This window comes from Dermacentor albipictus, chromosome 9 (genome assembly GCF_038994185.2).
Source record: "Dermacentor albipictus isolate Rhodes 1998 colony chromosome 9, USDA_Dalb.pri_finalv2, whole genome shotgun sequence".
NCBI lineage: Eukaryota > Metazoa > Arthropoda > Arachnida > Ixodida > Ixodidae > Dermacentor > Dermacentor albipictus.
Genome location: NC_091829.1, coordinates 98,985,322 through 98,996,071, shown reverse-complemented (window position 1 = coordinate 98,996,071; position 10,750 = coordinate 98,985,322). Strand labels below are relative to the sequence as shown.

General features: G+C 43.9%; 1 long non-coding RNA gene across 1 annotated transcript; it reads left to right on the top strand.

The window, feature by feature from the left end:
* Nucleotides 1–2,307: 2,307 nt before the first annotated feature.
* LOC139050211 (uncharacterized) lies at nucleotides 2,308–9,401 on the top strand. The gene is made up of 3 exons (XR_011508811.1): nucleotides 2,308–2,328; nucleotides 2,383–2,640; nucleotides 9,308–9,401. It is a non-coding gene; the product is annotated as an uncharacterized lncRNA (long non-coding RNA).
* Nucleotides 9,402–10,750: the final 1,349 nt, after the last annotated feature.

Genomic DNA, 10,750 nt, shown 5'->3' with positions numbered 1-10,750 from the left:
TCATAGACACGTTGTAGCTGAGGTCATTGTATTTTTCATCCAGATGACCTTTCTTCAGTCATATCTATTAAGTCAGTACGTACCGCTTAATAATTTCTGGTCAATTCAAGTGCCAATTTTTTTCTAAAACAATAAATTAACATTATTCTCGCCTTTGTGTACTTTGATAGTATGCAATACTGCGTGAACTCTGCTCCTACAAACAGAAACAGTATGAAGGAGAAGAAAGGGGGTTGACCAAGGGGCGCGGTTTTTAATAATCATATCATGAGAAGCCAACAAGCAAAGTCATCAAAGACAACATAAGGGAAATTACTTGTACTTACTGATTGAATTAAAGAAATGATAAATTAATGGCAATGAAAGTGGATGAAAAATCAACTTGCCGCAGGTGGGAAATGATGTAGTTCTAGTAGTAGTAGTTAGTTCTACTAGTAAAATATAAATACACAAAAAAGTGCATGGGAAAACCGTGCCGCGGTAGCTTCATTGGTTAGAGCATCGCACGCCTATGGCAAGTTTTCTCAACCACTTTCATTGCCATTAATTTGTCATTTCTTTAATTCAATTAGTAAGTAGAAATAATTTCTCCTCTGGTGTCTTTGGTGTCTTCGCTTGTTTGTTTCCAAGGATATAAACAGAAGGAGTAGTACTGCTGACAAATATATTCAAGAATAAAACATCTCTGTTCAAGACAGTAGTCTGCCGGGTGTAGCCACCCGATGGCATGCAGTGGTAAATTCTTGTAGAATATATTCTGTTTCTACCCTGCTTCTAGCTTCAACCTAAAATAAATTGTTACAACCCGAACAATGAGTTTCTTCCATTGGATGCGGATGACAGTTGGCTTCAATGGGGCTTGCAGAACTTCAGCAATTGACCGAGGTACAACACCCAGGGTAGCAGCGTGTCTTGTGGGATACCAAAATAGGCCAAATGGTGTTGCAGACTGTCACAATGACAATGCTGAAAAATACAGTATAGAGCGCATTACTACCGTTATTTCAGAAAAGCTGAGATAAACCATCAAAACTATGGCATATTTTTAATCTACACTTGCTCATGCTAAAGTAGCTTCAGCATGCCACAAAATACTGAAGTGCTGGCTACAAATACTACGGAAGTGTTGCTTCACAAATTGTGCGCAGCAAAAAGTCGCAGCTGCAAAGCACCACGGACAACTGATGACCTCGCCCATCATATTCATGCGATTTAAAACAAAAATTATATGACAGCTGAAGGGGAATAAAAAATTAATTTGATTTCATTAACATGGCTGTTTCATGTTTGTGGTTCTAAATAACAGGGTGTCCATTTCGCCATTTTGTGAATGTGGGGACACGTAACATGAATATTTTTACAAAGTTTATGAAAATAAGCACAGACTAATTACCGGCTAGGCTAGTCAAGTACTTCTTCAGCACCTAGCTTCTTTCAGGGAAGCAAGCTGGTGCAATTCCAACAGGCAGGCACCATAGCTATCAATGCTTTCAGGTCTGCCAGAAGCCTTACTGTGCAGCACAGGCGTTGATTTTTTCATCAGCTGGTCCTTCCAAGGCCCACATCCTACACCAGAATGCCAAAACTTTTATGTAGACAGGGCGCTCGCGCGCTAAGTAAATACAGTATACCTAAGCAACGGAAATGAAAAAAAACGTAGCACAACTAAAAATATGTCGGCATTGCATGAACTTGAAAGCCCAGTTTTTGGAACGTGCATCAGCTGCTACCACATAGCACATTGAAAGAGTTAGGACAAAAAAACAAATGGCGGTGATGAAGTATTGACAAGTGAATTTTCGGAAGATTAAAACATTGCGTAGCGTATATGTGAAGTGAGGAAGCACAGGAAATGCAGGCACCAGTGCTGGTTCGTTGACCATATGTGCTACAATTTGAGCAAGCCGACTGACCACCACGGCTTCTAAAACAAACTACAGGACTCAAAAGACGCTTGTTTCTTTTTTCAACTTGCCGGAGCTACGCACTCAACCATATACGCATTCTGCCACATGTATACTATAACTGCTTCTCCTCTACCGAAAGATTTCATACGCGATACTGGAATGATCGTTGGATGCAGGCGCCGATACGTACCTTCTGCATTATCGTTTAAAAAAGCGAAACCAACAACAGATTGTCGTGCCGAATCTTCCACAAGTTCCCATTAGCAAAAAAGTAATAATAATATATGTTTTAGACTAGCTTATGCTGTCCGAATATGTTTCAGGTACTAATTAATGCCCGCAGCATGAGCAACTGGAGTCAATCATGCTTGTGTGAGCAAGCATGATTGTGAGCAAGCCAGGCCAGCAAGGCACCACTTCGGTTGGGCACGACGCCGCTGAAAGGATGGGACGCTTACCGATGATGTTTTTCCAGATTACGTTCCTCGGTGCCTTATCTCCGCGGGTTCTCGAACCTTGGCCGCGCTGGGCTGATCAAGCATTCCTGTCCCGGTTTCCAAAAGTGCAAGGATGGCCAAGTTCGGTTCCTTCTTCTACTGGTGGCTGGCAACATGGTCCCTTCACTGACGCCCTCGCAAGCTATGAAGCGGGATATAAAGGCCAGCAAGGCACCACTTCGGTTGGGCACGACGCCGCTGAAAGGATGGGACGCTTACCGATGCTGTTTTTCCAGGTTGGTTACTTCAAAGATGCATCCTGTATAAAATGCAGCCATTACTGCCTTGTTGCGGTGTCGTGCCCGACCGAACTGTATGATAAGATGCGGCGTTTGCTGCTGTTCTTTTCATTCTTGCGCAAAAATTCTGCATGTCTGTTGTTGTTGCTGTCGGCCGATATTGAATCAAATCCCGGCCCTACCGTCGAACAAACACTTAACATTGTTCTTGAAACTGTGTGTAGGCTAGAAGCTGGTCAGAATACATGCAAGATGCAAGATGCTACCGATAAAGAAATTAAAAGCTTGACCGAGAGAGTGGTCACTTTGGAGGCAAAGCTTGTTTCACATGCCACCTCACTGTCTAACAGCTCTGATCATGCTAGTGGCTCATTTGCCGATCAACTTCGGGCAGTAACGTCAAGGTGTGACGATGCTGAGAACAGAATGCGTCGGTGCAATCTGTTGTTCTTTGGAATCCCCGACAAGGATAAAGAGAGTTGGTCGACTACAGAAAGAAAAATTATTGCCCTATGCTCAGATAAGTTGGATATCACAACTGCCAGTTCTCAGTTTGAACGTGTGCACCGGCTGGGAAAATTTGCTTCAAATAAATCAAGACCAATAATTGCCAAGTTTACGTTATTTAAGGATAAGCAGGAAATTCTCACTAGCGCACATAAGCTGAAAAATACTGGGATCTCTATTAGAGAAGATTTTTCACTAGCTACTCGACAGGCACGTAATAAATTGCTTCAATTCGCCAGAGAACGTAATTGTCCCTACAAATTGAATGTTGACAAACTTCGTATCAATAATACCACGTATATTTACGATAGTTGTTCTGATTCCGTAGTACCTGCTCGATAGCTAGTTGCCGATGTGCGCGGTGCTAAAGTCCAGCGGCTATCAACTACACGGGCACCTTCACTTTCAGTATCATTTACCAACATCCGCAGTCTGTTGCCAAAACGTGTCATGCTTGAATCATATCTTGAAGATAGCATGTCTGATGTTGTATTGTTAACCGAGACCTGGCTTAATGCAGATGTAGGTGACCCCGAGTTATTTCATACTTCTAATCAGTACGCCATTTATCGCCATGATCGTTCACATAAAAAGGGGGGCGGCGTGTTGGTGGCCATCAATAAAACTATTCCTTCTTTTCTCGTTGACACTGACACTGCTCTTGAGGTAGTTTGGGTGGCTTGTCCTACATTATACGGGAAGTTACTGATGGGCGTGTGTTGTCGCCCACCTGCCACTGACCGCTTGTTCGTGTCTGATCTTCATAAAAGTATTACCAGGGCCCTTGAACAGTTTCCCACTAATAAAATATACCTATTTGGGGATTTTAATTTCCCTCATATTAATTGGTCTCGCTTGTCTTCATCGAGCACTGATTCAGGTGATTTTATTGAGCTGTGTTTAGAGTTCAATCTTACGCAAATTGTTTCTGAGCCTACCCGCGGTACTAACATATTAGATCTTATTCTCACAACTGAGCCACATAGCATAAGCCTTGTCATACAACTTGATGGATTTAGTGACCATAACCTACTGCAGTTCTCAATTTATATTCTACTGAAATTCGCTGGTGCTGAACGTAAGATTATAAGGGATTATAACAAAGCTAATTACGAACAAATGAACAATGAACTTGAGGTTTTCCTTCAGGAAACGTTTCTTCCATCATTTACAAATAATTCTGTTGAAGTGAATTGGAATTCATTTACAAATATTATTTCACTCCTAGTAGACAAATATGTGCCACTACTCACTATATCTAATGACAAACGTAACCCATGGTTTAATAAATCACTTAGATCACTCCGAAATAAAAAGAAAAGGTTATACGCTTCTGCTAAACGGCTATCGTGTCCCTCGGCATGGTCTAAATATAAGGATTGTTTAAAATCTTACTGCCTAGCAATATGTGAAGCCAAAAAGAAGTATTTTTCCAAAGATCTCTCCTCACTTCTACACACTAACCCTAGAAAGTTTTGGCAAGCTATCTCTACTGATCGTGGCAGTAATACAGTAACATTACATGACGCTGGCAATGTTCCTGTCCCTGCATCTGAGTGTGCTTCAACTTTCAATTGGATCTTTAGCTCTGTGTTCACCAATGAAGACTGCTCTTCCATTCCCTGTGTCTCCGACCTTCATTATCGCTTCATGTCCCCTATAAATATTAGTGTTGAAGGCATTTCAAAACTAATACGCGATCTAAAGGTGTCTACATCATGTGGCATTGACAATAATAATTCTAAAATTCTAAAGAACACGTCAGCTATATCCAGTCAGATTTTGTGCTACATCTTTCAGCAGTCTTTATCAACAGGTCTTCTACCTGCTGACTGGAAGATAGCCAAAGTTATTGCTATATTCAAAGATGGAAACAGGCACTCACCTGGTAACTACCGCCCCATTTCACTAACATGCATTTGTTGTAAGCTTCTCGAGCACATCATTGCCTCCCATTTATCCCACCATCTTGAATCTAATAACTTTTTCTTTCAAAATCAACATGGTTTCCGTAAAGCGTTGTCTTGTGACACCCAACTTTTGGAATTTGCATCAGATTTACATTATGGCATGAATAACAGCAAAATGATTGACTGCATCTTTCTCGACTATGCAAAAGCATTTGACAGAGTGGCTCACTGTCGTCTAATAGCTAAACTAAGTGCTCTTAAGATTGACTCATTAACATTATCTTGGCTTCGCAATTTCTTATCTAATCGGCACCGGTTTGTATTTGTGAATAACTTTAACTCCTCCACGTCTGTTGTAACATCAGGTGTACCCCAGGGTAGTGTGCTAGGCCCTCTTCTTTTCCTAATCTTTATAAATGATTTACCGAGCAACATTTCATCCTGCATACGACTCTTTTCGGATGATTGTGTCATTTACAGAACAATTAACTGTCATAATGATCACCTAACTTTGCAAAATGACCTTCACCTAGTTAATCAGTGGTGCGACCGTTGGCAAATGACACTTAACACATCTAAGTGCTGCGTTCTTTCCTTCACTCGTACGAAATCATATCCTAATTTCCCTTACAAAATCTGCTCATCGGAAGTTCCCCGTGACTCTACTTACAAATATCTTGGCGTTCATTTTTCTACTAACCTAGCCTGGAGCTTTCACATCGAGAAAATATGCGCTAAAGCTAACAGAACGTTAGGGTTTTTACGTCGTCATCTGCACCTCTCGCCATCTACCATCCGTCAACAGGCCTACCAAACTTTTGTACGCCCTCAACTTGAATACGCTTCTTCGATCTGGTCTCGTCATCAACAATACCTAATAGATAAATTGGAATCCATCCAAAATCGTGCTGCCCGCTTTATAACTTCTAACTACAGTCGTCAATCTAGCATTACCCAAATTAAACGCGATGTTCTCCTGCCGGACATGGATTCCCGCCGCTCCGTTGCTCTCATATGCCTCTTTCATAAATACTACTATAACTCATGGTCCAGCCGCCTGTCGCTTGAAACTCCTTCTCGCACATCTACTCTACTTCATAATCATCTCAGTTTCAGGCGCATTTTTGGCCGCACACAGTCATTCAATAACTCTGCATTACCGCGCGCCATCGTACTTTGGAATAGCCTTCCAAATAATATTGTCTCAATAAAAGATCCTGCGAAATTTCGTGAACATTTGGAACTTCACATGTTCCTTTGACTTTTTTGTACGACTCTATTGTATTCGCCTTTGTATTGTTTTTGGACTTTGTTTTCCATTGTATTTCCTTGAATTTGTATGTATTTTCCCAATGTTTAACAGTGTTCTTTTTTTTCCAATGTACAAACGTATTTGTTTCTCTTACTATGCAGTTCCCTTCTTTGCGTTAATTATTTGTCATTTTTCTGTAACCCCCCCTACTCAATGCTCCTCCGAGCCTGTAGGCTAAACTAAATAAATAAATAAATAAATACATCGGAAACGGTTTATCGACAGCGCAGCGGCAACCTAAAGAAAACCGCATTGACACACTGTGCTTCCATGAAAGAATGGCTCACTCACCCATATTTTCTGTCCTGTTGTTGCTTTCAGCAAACTCACAGCACCACTCGATCTTGAAGGTAAACAAAGCTGCCCATCGGCCGTTCCATCTGTGGCCTCAGAAGTCATTCAGGCTCGGTCACCATACGCACAAGAACAAAATCACCCATCATAACCGCGATTACCAAACGCAACGTCCATCACCAATGAAACACTAGGGAGAAAAGAGCAGCGGACTAATGCCGGCGCAAATTATCTTGGATCTCAGCCTTACGCCATGCTCTCAGCTGTTGGGATGCGATTGTTGCCAGACCTCAAACACAGCTCCCGCTTGCTCTATCAGTAGAACGCTCACAGTGGCAGCGTTGCCGAGCTAAAGTTGTACATTGCGCCATGTAGTTGTTTGATTAGGAAGACGAATGAAGTGAAACACATATTTGTCTTAACTAATGGGACTTTTAATAAGCACATTAAAGAATAGTCTCGATATCAGACGCTTTTCTCGGTCGATACACTTCACTTGAGTCGAGGGCGCATTTTCAAGGCGTTCCTTGGCGGAGGAAAGGTGAAGTAGTGTTCATGAAGCGCAACGGAGCCTTGAGTGAAGGAAGCCCCGTCGCCTCGACTTGGCTGAGTCGAGGAGGAGCTTCAAGTGAAGGCGTGTTTAAGAATACGGGGGCTAGTCTTTCTCAGCTGCTTTGTGCACATCATGCAGTGTTGCATACACTAGTCTGGGTCAGCGTTTAAACTGGAGTGGTTTTCTCGTATATCTAGCGGTTTTCGCGCTATTCATTGGTAAAATTTTTTTCTGTTGGAAGCGGCGGTGTCGGGCTGTCCAAAGGGCCTGCGACAGGGCTGAAGATCATGGTCTTCCGCCCCCGACATGGGTATGGCCCGCGACTACTGCTACGTAGTCCCTTAGGACTACATAAAGTTTCTTGTCTGTCTGTCCGTCTGTCCGTCTGTCTGTCTGTCTGTCTGTCTGTCCGTCCGTCCGTCCGTCCGTCGGTCGGTCGGTCGGTCGGTCGGTCGGTCGGTCGGTCGGTCGGTCGGTCGGTCGGTCGGTCGGTCGGTCGGTCGGTCGGTCGGTCGGTCGGTCGGTCGGTCGGTCGGTCGGTCGGTCGGTCGGTCGGTCGGTCGGTCGGTCGGTCGGTCGGTCGGTCGGAAGCTGCGCGCTTTTAAGCGGTTTCTTTTATTGTTGGCTTCGTTCTTAGCGGAAAAGAGTTTAGATCACGTTGCGGCAATTTTTGATGCACGTGTCGCAAACATGTAGATTATTAATGGGATAGCTCTAAAAAGCACCGTGTCGCAGAAAGTCTGGCGTGCCGTTCCGTGTGCCGTGTTCACCGTCATGTGATCCAAAAACCATTCCGAACGACGCAAAACCAACCACGCTGGCCCTCCCTGTAGCGCAAAGGCGTTACTGAACTAATTGAACTTCTGAAAGCAAAATGGACCAGAGAAACACTGAAGCATGACTTAAAAGCTACAGATCTAATGGCGTCAGACTGTAATTTGGATATACCAGAAAACATATTTCTGTTACGCGGGAACTCAAATATGAAGCCCTTCACCAGCGTTTCTACTATTTACACAGTGGTGGGCTGAGCTCGGTTCCTTGCAGTGACACCGTCATGACGGCGCTCGCCTCAGCTCATTCGCGGCCGACGCAAGATCCCGTGTTTGTGGCAGAAAGCTCACCTTCGTCCATGCGTTCGCCGCCAGTGTTTTACTGTAAACATTGCGGTTACATAAGCTGCAGTTGCTGGGAAGTGTGTGAAGCAGTCAGGGACCTTTGAATGTTACCATGTTTCACTCTTAAAGGCGAATCATAAGGGTCCTACAAAATTATCAAGACCCTTTAGAAGTGAGATGGACTCATTTTCATTCACAAGCAAAGTGCTTGGTTCTTCTCCCTCGATGTCTTCATGCCTCCTGTGAACTAGCAGTTCCAGCAGCTCTTAGGCGTTTTACTCTTCGCCATTTTCGTAGACGTCCCTGAAGGCTTTGCGTCTTTCATAGTTCTAGTGAAATACATTGCACTTTTTTACTGGAAATAGGACATCGAGGTTGGTTGACTTAAGTTCCAGCTGAGGCCCCCCTCCCCCCAAAGGTGATACAACTGAGACATTCGCTCCTTGTGCATATTTATTTCTATAAACAATATAAACGGTCTATTGAAGAAACTGATTAAAAGAATAACGCATGTTTGCTTGAATAATTTCGAGGTCACTTGTGACTGTCGTGATGTCACAACACTGCTATTAAGTAGGCTTACTTATGGGAATACACCAATTGAGTGGCTAGGAGCGCGGCGTCCGCAACTAGAAGGGCACGCAGCCGTTAGTTTGAAATTCAAGCTCCTTCCGCAGGGCATAGGTGTGCACCAGTTAGAATACATGATCATTAACGCACAATCTTTCCAGTGCATTTGGCAGCTCAAAATGGCGAGAGCTAGCGAGGGGAGTCGATCAGGTTTGTTACTCGCAATGTGTTCCACTCAGTGTATTAGTAGTTGTGCACGGCCTAAAGATGAAGGATTACATATGCGCGATGCCACAGCGAGGAAGCGCATAGAGTGGCGAGAGTATCACAGCGGCAAGCGTGCATACCTTCATTTGCGACCTGGTGATCGAGCATACAGTCGACTTATCATCCTCACCAGGAGACGAGCCGCTGCAGTTGGCCGCAGCCGGCACCGCTGAAGACGAGGACAAATGAATCCAAGCGTGATCTATGATCCTCATCGCAGAAACACGGCCGCGCTGGACACTACGCGGAAGGTCTTATCAGGCGAGTCAGCACTCCTCTCTATATAATTCAGTGACCCCAGCAGAGCACAAGGCACTGGAGCGCGGTGTGTCGAGCAAGAGAACCGCCAGGCGAAGAAGCACGGCGATGTTATGTTTATCAAGGACAATCGTGACGTGCCTAGACATGTCTGGCGCGACGTCAAGAGTTGATTAGACTATTTTGTTGCCGAACCTTAAAATAAAGCATTGTAACGTCTTAAGATCTAAAGTACAGTAAATTTATATGCTAAATTTATAGTTTGATGAAAGTAATCAAACCCAATTTTCAGAAACATACTTGATCGGATATATGCGTTTCCATCTACACTCAGAAACTACTCAGACAGCATAAGTAATTAACCCAGAACCTCGTTCGGGAGTTGTCTAAGTATGCGTAAGCATTGTGCCACTTGTTCACGGCGGCGCAAGCTGACGCCGCGATGCGCTAACGCAAATTGTGAGGTGACCGCAACCTATAATTTGCTTTTGAAAATACTTATTCATGGCAGATAAATACTCGGCGTGTTGAATAAGGAATATTTGAAGGAGTAGGTTAGAAGTGGAAAGCGTCATGACTGGGCTTAAAACGAGCCTGCAATCAAAAACTTGGAGGATGGTTAAGGTTCGCCTTTAAGAGTGGAACGCAATAGCAGTCAGTGATCCCTGGCTGCTTCTCGCGCTTCTTAACAGCTGCAGCCGATCTAACAGTAATATTTCTTGGAAGCTCCAGCGGCAAACGCTATGCACGAAAGCGAGCATTGTGGTTCTCTTTTTGTTTCCCCCTAAGGTGGTCGCCGCTGCTGCCGCAGATGCTCGGAGGCGAGCGTCATCTGGACGGTGCTGCAAGGAACCGAGCAGGCGACGGCGCTCCTACTAAAGTACACGAGGGTTTCAATGTGGGCGTGCTGGTAATGCATTTTCAATGGGTGTACGGTAGCGAGATTAGAAGACGGGGCAAAAAGGCACACAGGGATACACACAGCGCTGTGTGTCCTTGTGTGTTTCATTTGTCCCGTCTTTTAATCGCGCACCGTGCACCTCATGAAGCTCATACTAAAGCAGAAATGAAACGTCAGCTAAAAAAAGAGGTTTGTGTTTGAGTTTCCGCGTAACAGAATTCTCGTGTCTCGTTTATTCAAATAACAATCCGACGCTATCAGGTCTGAAGGTTGTGCGTAAATCATACCTTAAGAATTTTCTGGCGAAATTTTTTACGCAATTAGACGCCACTTGCTAATGTAAACGCAGTGGTGAACTAGTATCCTTGCCGGCTTGGGATACTCAGGTAATTTATTATTTATTTACAATACTGCCAG